Genomic DNA, 15183 nt, shown 5'->3' with positions numbered 1-15183 from the left:
TATTGAACTCCTTAATCAATTTTGCGTTACTTCCGGTGAATATGAGGTCGTTGACATAGAGAGCGACTACCATCATATCCTTTTTTGATTTATTTGTGTTTAAGGTATGCTAGTATGGACATTGCTCGTACCCATTTTTCTTGAAATATCAATCAATTCTCGTATTCCAAGCACGAAGAGCCTACTTCAGCCAATAAAGGACATTTCTCAATCTCAACATCTTCTTATCATCCCCTCTCTTCATGTACTCGAGTGGTTGCTCGACGTACACCTCATTTTTTATCACTCCATTTCACATTCATTTATAGAATTGGCCATTGGTTTTGAGTAGCTAACGATATCAGAAGTTGGATTGACTCCATTCTCGTGATAGGAGCAAATACTTCATCATAGTCGATTCCTCCTTTTGTCTATAGTCTTTCACCACAAGTTGAGCCTTATAACGCTTAACCTCTCCCTTATAACTCATCTTTTTTTGTACACCTATTTTACTACAACGGGTCGAGCTCCTTCAAGATGGTCGGTCAACTCCCATGTTATACGTTTTATTGCCCCAATTTCTTCCTTCATAGTTGATCTCCATTTCTCGTCTTGTACAAATGTCTTAAAATTCAAGTCTACTAAGCTGGACAGGAGACAGACAATATGAACTTTCATTTGTAGTGTTATATATCTCCTACAGACTTCTCATTATGATTGTTGATGCTCTAATTCATCTTTTAAAAGCTCGGTGGTTATTGATATCGAAGGTAAAGCAACCTTTGAGCTTGTTTCTTGCTTAATCGGGTTACTCCAATTCCATGACAATGATTCCTCCACGTGAACATATCAAACAATTTATATGCTTTAGATTTTTCATCATACCTAATATATATGTACTTCTTTCTCCGATCTTCTAATTTTGCCATGTACTGACTTGGTATATGCTAGGTCACACTACCAAACATTTTCAGATGAAAGACACTCGACTTCATACCACTCCAAATCTCTTGAGGCATCTTCTCTCATAGCTTTGCATGAGGGCATCTATTTTACACATAGACTGCGCACTATACCGCCTTTGTCCAAAACTTTTTCGGCGTATTCTTTCCTTTCAACATAGATTGAACCCTATCAAGAATAATTCGATTCTTTTTTTCCGCTACACCGTTTTATTGCGAAGAATATGACGCATTCAAGAAATGTTTGGTCCCATGTTCCTCGTAGTATTTGTTGAACTCAACAGTAGTGAACTTGTCTTCTCTATCAGATCGAACTACTTTGATGACTTTGTTTGTTTGTTTCTCCATCATCACTTTAAATTTATTGAGGGTTTCAAACACTTTTGACTTCTTCTTCAGAAAATAAATCCATGTCTTCATTGAGAAATCATCAATTAAAGAGACGAAGTATCTATTACCATGGAATGATTCTAGGGCTATCGACCCACACAAATCGGTATGGATCAGTCTGAATTGCTCTTTTTGCTCGGTATTCAGAATTTCTTGAAAAAAAAGTTCTCGTTTACTTTCCGATCACACATTCTATACCTAATCTCTTTTTCAAATTTCATATTAAAGAGTCCAAAAATCATCTTCTTTTTCACCCACTCATCAAACTTTGTGATTGTATCACTTATTTGTTAACGAGAATATTAAACTCAAATTGTAGACAAATACAAATTGTTTTATTTTATTATTATAATTATTTGATAGTACTAAAAAAAAAATAGTTTCATCTTTAAATGGTACTGTACGTAATCAATATGTTCATATCTCTAATTTATAAAAACTAAACCTCTATGATTTCAACACCAAAATGCAACATTATAATTGATAGAATACTTAAATAAAATTTATAAATAATCTATTTTATTAAATTGTCAAAATAAAATATTAGTTATATTTAATGATTAAAATTACATTACAAAGAATACTTAATATCATTTTTTAATAAATAATATAATATCATAAAATTATAAAAAAAAATAATATGTATTTTTGAACAAAATGAAATTATAATTTATTTTAATAAAGAGATAATGATAAAAAAAAATTTTAGCATAATCTAAATTAAGATGACGTGAATATATTATCATACAAAAAAATATTTATATTATATATAATATAAAAATATTTAATAATAATATAATATCATAAAACTATAAAAATAATAATTTGTTTTTAAACAAAAATAAATTTCAATTTATTATTTAAAGAGATAATGATAAAAAATAAATTAGCATAATCTAAATCAAGATTATGTGAATATATTATCATAAAAAAATATATTTATATTATAGTACTTTTCAACCCTATTCAAATGCTAAGTTCAAGATTTATAAAGTAATAATTCTTTTAATAATTCTTTTTTCATAATCTAAATGTTTTTATAATCATGATTTAATTTATTTAATTAACATGAGTATTTAAACATTAATAATTTGGGATGATTTTGAGTAAGTTGTTTGGTAAAAAAAATAAAAGTATTAATATATAATAATAAAATAAATTTTATTTTATTTTTTAAAATAAATATATTTTTAATATTTTTATTAATAAATAAAATGATATAAAAAAAAAGACAAATGATATGATATTTGATTACGTTAAAATATTCAAATAAAATAAACCAAATAAATTTGGACTGCATTTGTATTAAATATTTATAAATTTATTTACACTATAAATAAACTAACTTATTTATTCTATATCTAAAATACTTTTTTATTTTTGTTATATAATATAATATATTTTATTTATATTAACATTTAAAATAAATAAGTAATAAAACTTAAATTTTAATTTTATCAACATATATAAATTTTGTTTAACATATTAACATAAATTTCATTTTTTGATTAAAATCATTTATTTAAAAACATTTACTGAAAAAGAAGATTTACAGATCTGAAATAATATATATTGTATTATTAATATATGTCTCAAAATCAACTTATACAAACAATCTAAACAAAAGAAATGAAAAATTAAACAATTACAATGAATCAACTAAAAAACATTGCCTTTAATAATCAAGAAAAAACTTTCGAAAGAATGCCATGCAGATAGAAAACATTATGATGACTATACAATATTTTGTGTTAGCAAATCTAAGAATACAAAAATCCTGTAGTAGCTTGAAATCCGGATCTTCCAGTTTCCATTGAACACATAATTTTTTTCGGTTTCATGTCCTTCATACTTGAATCCTCGTATGACTCTGGTTTTCAATCCTTGTTGAAAACTTGTTTGAAGGGACAGATGTGCCGATGAAGATTTCTTTCAGTCTATATAAAACATCATAGGCATGAAGTGGTCGAATTCTGGTATCACTCTCGTCCTTGAGCAGAAATGGATTTCTGCTCTGGATTGAAAACCCTTTTCAATGATCATTTTCTCACCTTTCATCTTCTAATCGGAACTCAATCTGAGAATAAGATAGATAGAGAAAAAAAGTTAGATTAAAATTCAAGATTTCTAATCTGTATACAAAAATCTTTTCAAAGAAGAGATTCTCACCTATCATCTTCGATCAGAACTCCATTGATAATCACCTAATGAATTTTAATTCTCTAACATCTATGATTTTACTTGTGATAACAATCTATTTATAGATTTTGAAATGAAGCCGCCGCGGCTAACTAGAGAAAATGTTCCTAGGTTAAATTCCGACATTTCTTATGGGCCCGGTCGTTCGGCCCAGTTGTGTTTAGGGCAATTAGTTAGGTATAAATTATATTGAACTCCTAGATAAATTTAGATTTTAAAATTTAATCAATTATTTGTTAATGGATTAACATTCACCTCAAACTTATAATAAACAGGATATACAAATATTTGTTATATTGGGTTTGTCTAATCAAAAACAAAAACAAGGAAATTATTTTCAAATTAAAATTATTCATTTAGTTTCAAAAAAACATTTCTCTAATATATAAAATAAATATTTACGATTTCAAAATCGAAGCCTTTTATCATTGGAATTGCTTCTAAGTGTAGTAAAGTGTAATCTATAATATATCAAAATTTTTGATTTGAACTATATAATAATATTATTCTGCACCAGATTAAATGAAAAAAATAAGCTTCAATTACAATAGTATTTGTTATTTGTTAAGTCTGTAAGTTGTATAACACATCATCTATTGATATTCCAACCACTTGAGCAGTTAACAAAAACAAACATCAATGCATCCACGTCCAAATTAATATTAACATATAAAAAAATGATTTTTATAATATAAAATAAATGAAAAGAGATTGAAATTAGTCTTTCCTTGTCCATGGACTAATTTCAATTGTTAAGTATTGAGGTTCTTTCTAAATCTAAAAACATGGGTTCAAGTAGGAGCTTCGTTTTCAACTCGAACTAGTTGAAATTTGTAAACACAAAATAAAGATCTCCAATTGCCGAGCTAAACTTAATTTATTATGCATAAACCGTCAAATACATAAATTTTAGCGGTTTCACTCTCCACATATTTAAATCCTCATATAACCCTCATTTTCACTTCGTGTTGAAATCATTTTGAAAGGCGGGTTGGCACCTTCCATTCTCTAATAAGAGACTTTATTACCTTCTCCACTATAGATGATTTTCAAAATATTGATCGGCTTTGTATCCTTCGTTTACACACCGACTCTTCATTTGCGCTTTGATTAGCTAGAATGAAGTCAATCCAATCTTAAATGGGTCCAATGCAATCCCATTAATAAAAAATTATCATTCAAAAGAACACCTCCCTATTTCTAGGCAGAGAATTGAGAATTGAATTTGGGTTCTTATGACAATTTAACCAAAGGCCCTTATTTTTCATATTCACCCCAAATGTCAACAATTTGATTAGGACTATGTGAACACTATAATGATATCGAACTCATAATACAAATAATCTTTGATAGGATTATAGATTGGTTTAAGGAGAAGTTAGATAATTGTGGTTTAGATATGCCAAAATCCAAGAGATATAAACAATTGAAAATTTTAAACATATCTAGTTCAAAAAATAAATTTTGAAAAAAAAGAGACAACGTTGAACATCTTATAATTATTTTGATATATTTAAAAAATAATTTAAAGTCCATACTGAAAAAAATGGTCTGTATGAGAACCTATCCTCTCAAACTGTAAATTAAACTCAAATTTAAAACAAGTTTTTTCTTATTTTGTATAAATTTAAAAGGTTTCTTAAATTAAATTTACTTTTGAGCTTTTATAACATCATTTGTTTCAAATGATCTATAATAAGAAAGGATAAAGAATCGATTAAGCACAAATATTAAATGAGAAAAAAATCATTAAATTTAAAATAAGAAAATAATACAAACGCCCTTATTCAATAATAAACATATTATTGGGCTCGTACATTCTCGAGAAAATGATTAACTTTTCGATCGACTCTATCGACTTTTTGAAACAAATATCGAAAAACGTCATATAGCGGACCCCGAGTTTTGGGCTGCCCCACCCCGGTAGATGAAAAAAAATGACAATATATTTTTGTTGCCCTAGGTTTAGTTTAAAAAATTGATAAAAATAATTATTATTTTTTAAATTTGAACCCATAATCATATAAAAGTTCCAAAATTTTATCTTAAACCATTAAGCTACATCATTTTTGTTTAAAATTACAATACATTTAACTAAATAACTTAATAGTTTTAACAAATGGGGCTGCCTTGGGACTGGACTGCCCTAGCCCGAGGGCTTACCCTAGGTCGACCCTAAACGTCATAATAATAGTATTATAAATTATATGTATTGCACGACTACAATCATTAAAAGTTTGACAATTTTTTTCAACTATATAGTTCACCAAAACATAATTAGAACAATAATCCAAATATGTAAATCTATCATATCAGCCGTTTCAATACAAATTTATAACAACTACTCAAAATATTCTACAAAAGACTTCAGATACCAATCACCCATACTATGCAAAATTATGTGAGTCGCTGATCCTTATGACATATACGATAAAATATACTTGGCATAATACAATATTTTTCATTTATTTATCATCCGTAATAATTCCACCGTGAATAACGCTTCATTAAAAATGATAATTTTAATGAAAAATTAAGTTTTCATATTATCATTATTGAATTGATCATCTTTTCTAATCTAAGAGTACATTCATGAATTTATAAATAAAGTTCAAATATGTATATTATGAAAAGAAGATCTCAAAACAATCATTTTAATTCAAAATGATATAAAAACCGTGAAAAAAAATTATGACTAAAATGTGATAGCATTTTTAATTTCTCTCACATATATATCCAAATTAAGCACAACTCTCGACCCGACAATCTTAACATTTTGAAAATTAAGTATCATTATATATATAAATTAGTTAGTTAAAAAGTTGAACTATATTTTTACAACGTTCCGCGTTCATCAAATTTAGTATTGAATTTAAAATATAAAGTCTTATTAACCTAGTCAGTTAAAAAGTTGTACTTATTTTTGTTAAATTGCAAGTTCGAAACATACCAATAGCGTTTTTAATTTTATGTTAACTGTTTTAATTTTATAGACGGGTCAACCCATAATCCGACCCAAATATTCATTTATCTCACACATATATTCAAATTAACCACAGTTCTCGACCCGACAATTCGGACACTTTCAAAATTAAGCATCATTATATATATATAGATTAGTTAGTTAAAAAGTTTAACTTATATTGTTACAACGTCCCGCGTTCATCAAATTTAGTGTTGAAGTTAAAATGTAATGTTTTATTAATCTAGTTGGTTAAAAGGTTGTACTTATTTGGTTAGGTTGTAAGTTCGAAACATGCCTATAAACCCAAGACTCTCACATATATATATATATCTAAATTAACTACCACTCTCGACCCGCAATTCGGACACTTTCAAAATTAAACATTATATTATATATATATTATAGAAAAATTGAGTTAAAAAAATGTTTTTTTACACTAATTTAGAATTTGGAGAATTTAAGCTTTTAAATATATTCAAAATAATAAATGTATAATATAAATGAAATTCAAGGGTCTCCCTAAATAAATCCCCCATTCTTTCCACTTTTCGCCAAACAAGTTTTCATCGATTAAAAGATCTCGATTAATAGACATTTCCCGTGCTTGTGCACTCATGACCACCTCCCCTGCAAACTCACATACAAAATGACCCAATTTGATCAAATCTATAGACCGGACACCCCAACTGTCCGTCTCACTCGATTTAAATACTTGAAACTTCTTGTTCAACCCATTCTGGGATGCGCGGTTACGACAAGTCGTATGGGAAATTGCCACAATTATTCTAACAACATGAACAGTTGTCAAAACAACCATCAATACATCCACATCCAAATTCTTCATCGAGAGTGAGATTAACCATACTAGGAAAAATGGTTGTGGAGATGTACTTATAGTGCATTGGTCAACAATCATTGTCAAAATCATTAAAAAGAGATATTGGAAATAATCTTTCTTTACCCATCTAAATATCAAGGCTAAGAACACGTCTCACGGATTGAGGTGTGTTCTTGACGATCTCAGCAAACCTAAAAGCACGAGTTCCTGCATGTAGGAGCTTGATTTTCAACTCGATCGAGTTGAAATTTGTACACACCGGCCAAATCCAGATCTTCCAGTGTCAATCCAAATTTTGGTTATTAGTGTTGGGCCTTTGGGTCCAGCCCAGTCAGACAGAATTAAATGAGTAAAACCTAAGAATGATGCTCATTCTATCACTGTTAGGATTTGTATCTCCCAAATCCGACCAGCTTGAAACAATCTGTAAAAAACACAAGAAAGAAGAACACATAGATTTATAGTGGTTCACTTAAATTGAGCTACATCCACTTCAGCCACCACCAGATTTCACTATGAATAAGAAGAAGTAATACAGAGTTTTTGCCTCACACTTTATCTCTCTAGAATTCTCTCTTAACCATGTAAACCCTTAATAATCACATATTTATAGGGTAAACATTCAGGTAATAAACCTAAATGACTTTGGTCAGGCCCAAGCCCAAAACCAAAAAAAGAAAACCCAATAAACTTTAATTAACAATGTAGAGTTTATTATAAGTGTAGGCTCCATAACTCAACAATCTCCCACTTGGAGACTAACTTCATAATCTCTCGATCGGTAGTGGCTTTCCATTCGGTGTCTTAACTGAAGTTGCCATGTAATTTTTCTCCTCCTCTGTTGAAGGCGACTGATCTTTAGATAGTCTGAAGTGACTAGCTAAGGGGGTAGTAACTGGTTTTGCATCATACAAGTTAAACATGCTAAGAACTTTCTTCACATATTATTCTTGTGAAAGCTTGAGAACTTTTTCATCCCTGAAAATTCTCATCCCAAGGATTTGTTTAGCAGCACCCAAACTTTTCAGACAACTCTTTCTTAAGCTTGTTAATCTCATACAAGCTTGCTCCAGCAATCAACATGTCATCAACGTAGAGAAGAAGAATAATGTACGATTTATCAAACCTCTTGATATAACAACAATGATCAGCTTCACACCTCAAAAAATTGTTACTTTTCATGAAGCTATCAAACTTGTTGTATCATTGCCTTGGAGCCTGTTTCAAACCATACAGACTCTTCTGAAGCTTACACACAAGCTCATCTTTTCCTTTGATTTCAAATCCTTCTGGTTGTCGCATATAAATTTCTTCATCTAGATCATCATGAAGAAAAGCAGTTTTGACATCCATTTATTGAAGATGAAGGTCTTCTTTCACAACCAAACTCAAAATAGTTCTAATTGTCATCAATTTAACTACTGGAGAGAAGATTTCATTGTAGTCAATACCTTCTTTCTGTTGAAATCATTTCACAACCAACCTTGCCTTGTACCTCATGGTTTTATCATGTTCTTCTTTAATCCTGAAGATCCATTTGTTGTGAAGTGCTTTCTTTCCATTTGGTAGCTCAGTGAGCTCCCAAGTCTGATTCAACATCAAAGAGTCTATCTCATCTTTTAACGCAGACTCCCACTTAACCGATTCATCAGATTGTATTGCTTCCTCATAGCATTCAGGTTCACCTCTATCTGTCAACAAGATATAGTTTAGAGATGGAGACCACATCTCAACTGGTTTTCGATTCCTTGATGATCTTCTCAACTGTATAACTGGTGTTTGCTGATTTACCTCTAGGGCCACGTTCTCAACGATTTCATCTTCAACAACACATTGTTCTTCTTCGACAATCGGTATATATTCAACTGAAAATTCTCTCAAATCGACTGTATCAGTCTCTTCCAACTTGGAATCACCATCTGATGTATTCCCAACACAATCTTTGTAGAGAACCTGTTCATTGAAGATAACATTTCTGCTATGAATGATCTTCCGATTTTGATTATCCCAGAAACGATAACCAAACTCGATATCACCATAACTAATAAAAAAACATTTATTAGACTTTGGATCAAACTTGCTCCTATTACATTCATTAATATGAACATATGATAAACAACCAAACACTATCAAATAAGAAAGATTTACCTTTTTATTGCTCCAAGCTTCTTCAGGAATTCTGAATTCAAGAGGAACAGAGGGTCCCCTGTTTATCAAATAGGCAACAGTATTAATAGCTTCTGCCTAGAAGGTTTTAGGCAGCCCTGCATGCAATCTCATGCTTCTAGCACGCTCGTTCAATGTTCGATTCATTCGTTCAGCTACTCCATTCTCTTGAGGCGTTCGGGGAACAGTCTTCACCATACTGATCCCATTCACAGCACAATATTCTTTGAAATCTAGATTGATATATTCACCTCCATTGTCGGATCTCAAGCACTTAACCTTCTGATTTGTTTCATTTTCAACCAAAGCCTTCCACTTCTTGAAAATAAAAAATACTTCAGACTTGTGCTTCATAAAGTAAACCCATACTTTTCTTGTTGAATCATCTATAAAAGTCACATAGTAGTATGATCCGCCAATAGAAGAAAAAGGTGCAGGTCCCCACACATCAGTGTGTACCAACTCCAGTCTTTCTTTCTTGAGCTTCTTCCCAATCTTTAAGAAACTCACCCGTTTCTGTTTTCCAAGAATGCAGTTTTCACATAACTGATGTTCAACAAACTTCAGTTCTGGAATATGTTCATTCTTCAAAAGAATTTTCATCCCTTTTTCGCTCATATGGCCCAATCTGCAATGCCATAGCTCACTGTTCTTCGAGTCATCAATTACAGCAACAACTGTTTCTCTGCAAGTTGAAGTCGTGTATAACGTTCCAGTTTTGTGACCTCGAGCAACAACAATTTCTCATTTAGTCACCTTCCATGCACCATTTCCACAACTGAAATTGTGACCTTCTTCATCAAGTTGTGTAACAGAAATCAGATTGCGCATTAAACCTGGAATGTGTCTCACCTTATTAATCTTCCAAACATAACCATTTGCCATCTTCAATTTGATGTCCCCCATGCCAACAATATCCAGTGGCTCACCATCTGCGAGATAAACTTTTCCACAGTTTTCAGCCACATAATTCTCCATTAATTTTTGTGGGCAGTGGTGTGGAAAGACGCTCCCGAGTCCAAAACCCATGAATCTATCAACAGACAAAAGTAACGCATCAGTGACAGATTCTGTAACAACGTTGGCTGCATCATTTTTATCTTTACCATTTTTCTTCGGTGCTTTGCAGTTCCTCTTTAAATGACCCTGTTTACCGCAATTCTAACACTCAAATGTCCGCCCAGACTTGGACTGACTCCTCCTGCTCCTTGACATAGATCTGCTCTTACCTCGGTTGATATTTCTATCATTACCTCTTCCCCTGTTTTCCACATTCAGAGCAGAACCTTTGAATGTTTCACTAGAATCAATTTTACGAACCTCTTCAGCAAGAATACGATCTCTAACTTTAACAAATTTCAGTTTAGCATTTCCAACTGAATTACTAATTGCTGCCCTCATAGGTTCCCATCTATTTGGTAGAGATGCCAACAAAATCAGGGCACTAACTTCATCCCCAAAATCAATCTCAACAGATAGAAATTGATTCACAATTGTATTGAATTCATTCAAATGAGTAGTGACAGAAGTATCATCAACCATTCTTAAGTAAAAGAGTCTTTTCATTAAGTGTACCTTGTTGTTAACAGATGGTTTCTCATACATATCAGAAAGAGCTTTCATCAGACCCATGGTGGTCTTCTCCTTTGCTACATTGTGAGCAACTGTCTTGGCTAGCGTCAATCGGACAACTCCCAAAACATGTCTATTAAGGAGTTTCCATTCAGCTTCATCCATCTTCTCTGGTTTCTCACTCAAAGGAACATGAAGCTTCTTTCCATAGAGATAATCTTCAATCTGCATTCTCCAGAAGGCATAATCTGTCCCATCAAATCTTCCAATTCCATGTCCTATATTGTTCTCACTTGCCATTGTTTCCAATGCTTAGATCTAGACCAGCTGCTCTGGTACCAGTTGTTAGGATTTGTATCTCCCAAATCCGACCAGCTTGAAACAATCTGTAAAAAACACAAGAAAGAAGAACACACAGATTTATAGTGGTTCACTCAAATTGAGCTACATCCACTTCAGCCACCACCAGATTTCACTATGAATAAGAAGAATGAATACAGAGTTTTTGCCTCACACTTTATCTCTCTAGAATTCTCTTTTAACTATGTAAACCCTTAATAATCACATATTTATAGGGTAAACATTCAGGTAATAAACCTAAATGACTTTGGTCAGGCCCAAGTCCAAAACCAAAAAAAGAAAACCCAATAAACTCTAATTAACAATATAGAGTTTATTATAAGTGTAGGCTCCATAACTCAACAATCACTTCTAGAGAGAAAAGATTTTCTGAAAAGAAGAGAAGAAACATAAGAAGAAGAAGAAGAAGAAGAAGAAGAAGAAGAGAAGGAGACAATAGATCTCTTACTTTTTCACCTTCAGGTTCCAATTTCTTGTTGTCTTATATCTAGACTAGCTTGAGTTTGAATGAAATTGGTTTTCTCTGTTTGTATACCTCAACTTTTGGTTTAAAGTTGAGAAGAACATTTGTATCCGTTTTCTTGTTTATAGTGAAATTTGCTGGTTGGCCCCGTGGTTTTTTACCCTCCAGGTTGAGAGGATTTTCCACGTAAATCTGGTGTTATTTTGTTCTGTGTTTGATTTTCTGTTTTAAACTTAGATAACCTGTGCATTCACCCATCTCACATTGCTAGATTACAGTATAAAAGTATTCTTCGTTTCAAAATTCCCAGCAATTAGGTAATATAGGTATAGACCGTCGTACACGTAAATCTTTGCGGTTTCACTTCCTTTGTATTTGAATCCTCGTATGACCCTGATTTCCACTTCTTGTCAAAAACTTCTTTGAAGGGAGAGATTCCCATCTTCCATCCTCTAATGAGAGACTTGATTACCTTGACCACAATAGATGATCTTGTCTCCTAAATCTTAATCCTCTTTGAATCATTCCTTCACGATGATACTTGTTGCTACCGACTCCCCATTGGCGTTTTGGTTAGCTGGAATGAAGTCGATTCCAGCTTGAATTTGCCCATGCAATCGAATCACTTGAAGCTCTATCCTCGACATGAAAACATCCCCTGTTTCTATGCTGGGAATTGGTCCGACCACCCTCTTATGACGATTTAGCCAAAGACCCTTGTTTTTCATGGTGGAAGCTGCTTTTAAATTGTCAGGGATTCGACGACGCCCTTCTTCATTACCCCGTCTGAACAGCTTATCTTGCTCGGAACAAACTGAAATCCGCAGTGAATCAAAAAGCATTTCATCCTCCTCAATGCACGTCCTCCCGGAGATCCCTCTGTTCTTCTGGGATCAGGGGAGTAGAATCTCTGTTTCTGGAGAATTGAGGAGCTGAAAGGTTTCCTTCATGAAAGGTTTCTAGATTTGGTTCCATATTTGGAACAATGATGGGGGCTGGGCCGAATATGGTGGCAGGTTAAGGTCTTGAAATGGAATGGAGAAAGCCACGAAAGAAAGAAATATTTCTCAAAGGTGAAAAAAAAAACTAGAAATTGAATTGAGTATGTGAAATTAAACTGAAGAGAGGTCTACCCATGTTATTTTGCTGTTATTCATACATACATAACTTGTATTTCACTCATAAAATAACACTCATACATAAAAGTGAAATATCACGCTTTTTATTTGTTAATTTTATTTTTCTCACTGTGTGGCGATGCCTTAATAAATATACGCACTATCTATATGGGTAGCATCAAACTAACCCCATTTTATAGTCAAATCTTCCTCTTAAAGATATCTTTTGAATTATAATTTTAAATTATTTGCTTGTTAAATTACTCAAAATAAATAATTGGACTAATAAATTTGATAAATTATGCATATAATCTTGTAAAGTTTTAATTATATTTCTTATTTCAAAATTGATATTAAATGATTTTTATAAACAAATATAAGAATTGATTTACAATATTAATTCAAATTTCAATTTTAGTTCCAATTATACAAATTCAAACATATCATATTAGCATAATATGTAACTTTATTAATTATATTACCATTAATTAATTAAAGCATGATTGAATAAAGTTTTTAATAATTATTTCATGAATAATGGAGATTTATTTTAATTAATTTTTTACACATTTTTTGAAACTTACGCGCATAATCTAATCTTCCTAATCTAATATTTTAATTTGAATTAAAGGCGCTTAATTTACTTTTAATAGATAATGAAATAAAATCTTATTGAATTTGTAGTTATAAAAATAATTGTTCCCATAAAATATATGTTTGCAATTTTATTTAAACGTTAGTCACAATATTCTTTTTAATTGGTAGTCGTTGGTATTTGCGAAGGTAGTAAATACTATAGTAAAAAGATTTTAATAAGAGTTTAAGTTTTTAAAAGTGAAAATTATAAGGGGATTTCCTCATATAATCAACTACATTGCATAAATTTTCATTTCTATGCATGCAATCACTGTTGAATTATTAGATCTCGATTATGATAACTATATTTTATAGTTGTAGTAGAAAATAATTCAGTAAAAAAAATATCTACACAAAATTTTAAATACAAGGTGTGAACATATCTAATTTGCCACAACAAATTTTTTATTTAGTCAAATATCAAAACCAATCATGTTTTTGTTAGAAAAGGTTGATCAAAAACATTTTCTATAGATTAATCTAAAAATTAATTTTTATTCATTTTATAAAAATAATAATCTAATTAAATATTTTCATATCAAATATAAATAAAATCACTTCCACTTTTGATGTTCACAACTCATATAAAGGATCAATTTGCATTATAGATACTTGAAGTTATATAAAAAATAAATTAAGGACCATTTTAAAAAAAATAGCCAAAATGGGTAATGAATATTGCAAATATGTGTTGGCCGAAAGAGGGAGGCATTCAAACGCCAAATACATTTGCGAATGGCGTCCGGTTGGAGGAAAAAAGGCACGCATAATGAGAATATTTGTACGCCCGTTAGAGATGCTCTAAAGATAATGAGAATATTTGTACGCCCCCGTTAGAGATGCTCTAAAGATAAGGCAATTATATATATATATATATCAAAATATTTTGCTCGGATATGTTAACTTATTATTTAACCAACTAAACTATACTATTCTTAAGAATAATTCAAACTTATTATATTTATTTAATAAACATAATATATAACTACTAAAATAAAAAATAAATAAAAAATTATTTTCTTTCACTCAAATATCAAATATTGCAAGACACTACTTATTAGAGCTGAGTTTCATCCCGAGTGACAGCTAAAAAAATTTTAGTGTGGTAAGACAAGGTGAGTGGGCAAAGTTATTCACAACTGTCACCCAAAATGTTGATTTTCTAAATGTATTTAAGCCACTCTTCACATATACATTAATAATTATGCTTAGATGGTAATTGAATCCTTGAATCACTATTATGGAGGAAAACACGATTTTCACTTGGTATACAAAATTATTGAAGGAGAGTAGATCTTCAACTTTCATCCTCTAAAAATTTGACCATCTAAGGTTATATTGATAATCATATCAGATTTGTATTCTTAATGATGTTTGTGACAAATATTGAAAGATGAAGGCTTTGAGATAAGGTAGTTAGTAAAGTATATATGGGGTTTTCTTTTGAGGAGCTAGACATTCATAAGTCGGCTAAGAGACATACAATATGAACTTTAATTTGTAGTGTCATATATCTTACCAAATTTCTCATTATG

This window comes from Impatiens glandulifera, chromosome 8 (genome assembly GCF_907164915.1).
Source record: "Impatiens glandulifera chromosome 8, dImpGla2.1, whole genome shotgun sequence".
Taxonomy (NCBI): Eukaryota; Viridiplantae; Streptophyta; class Magnoliopsida; order Ericales; family Balsaminaceae; genus Impatiens; species Impatiens glandulifera.
The sequence above is the reverse complement of the archived record's forward strand: the minus strand, read 5'-3'. Positions refer to the sequence as shown.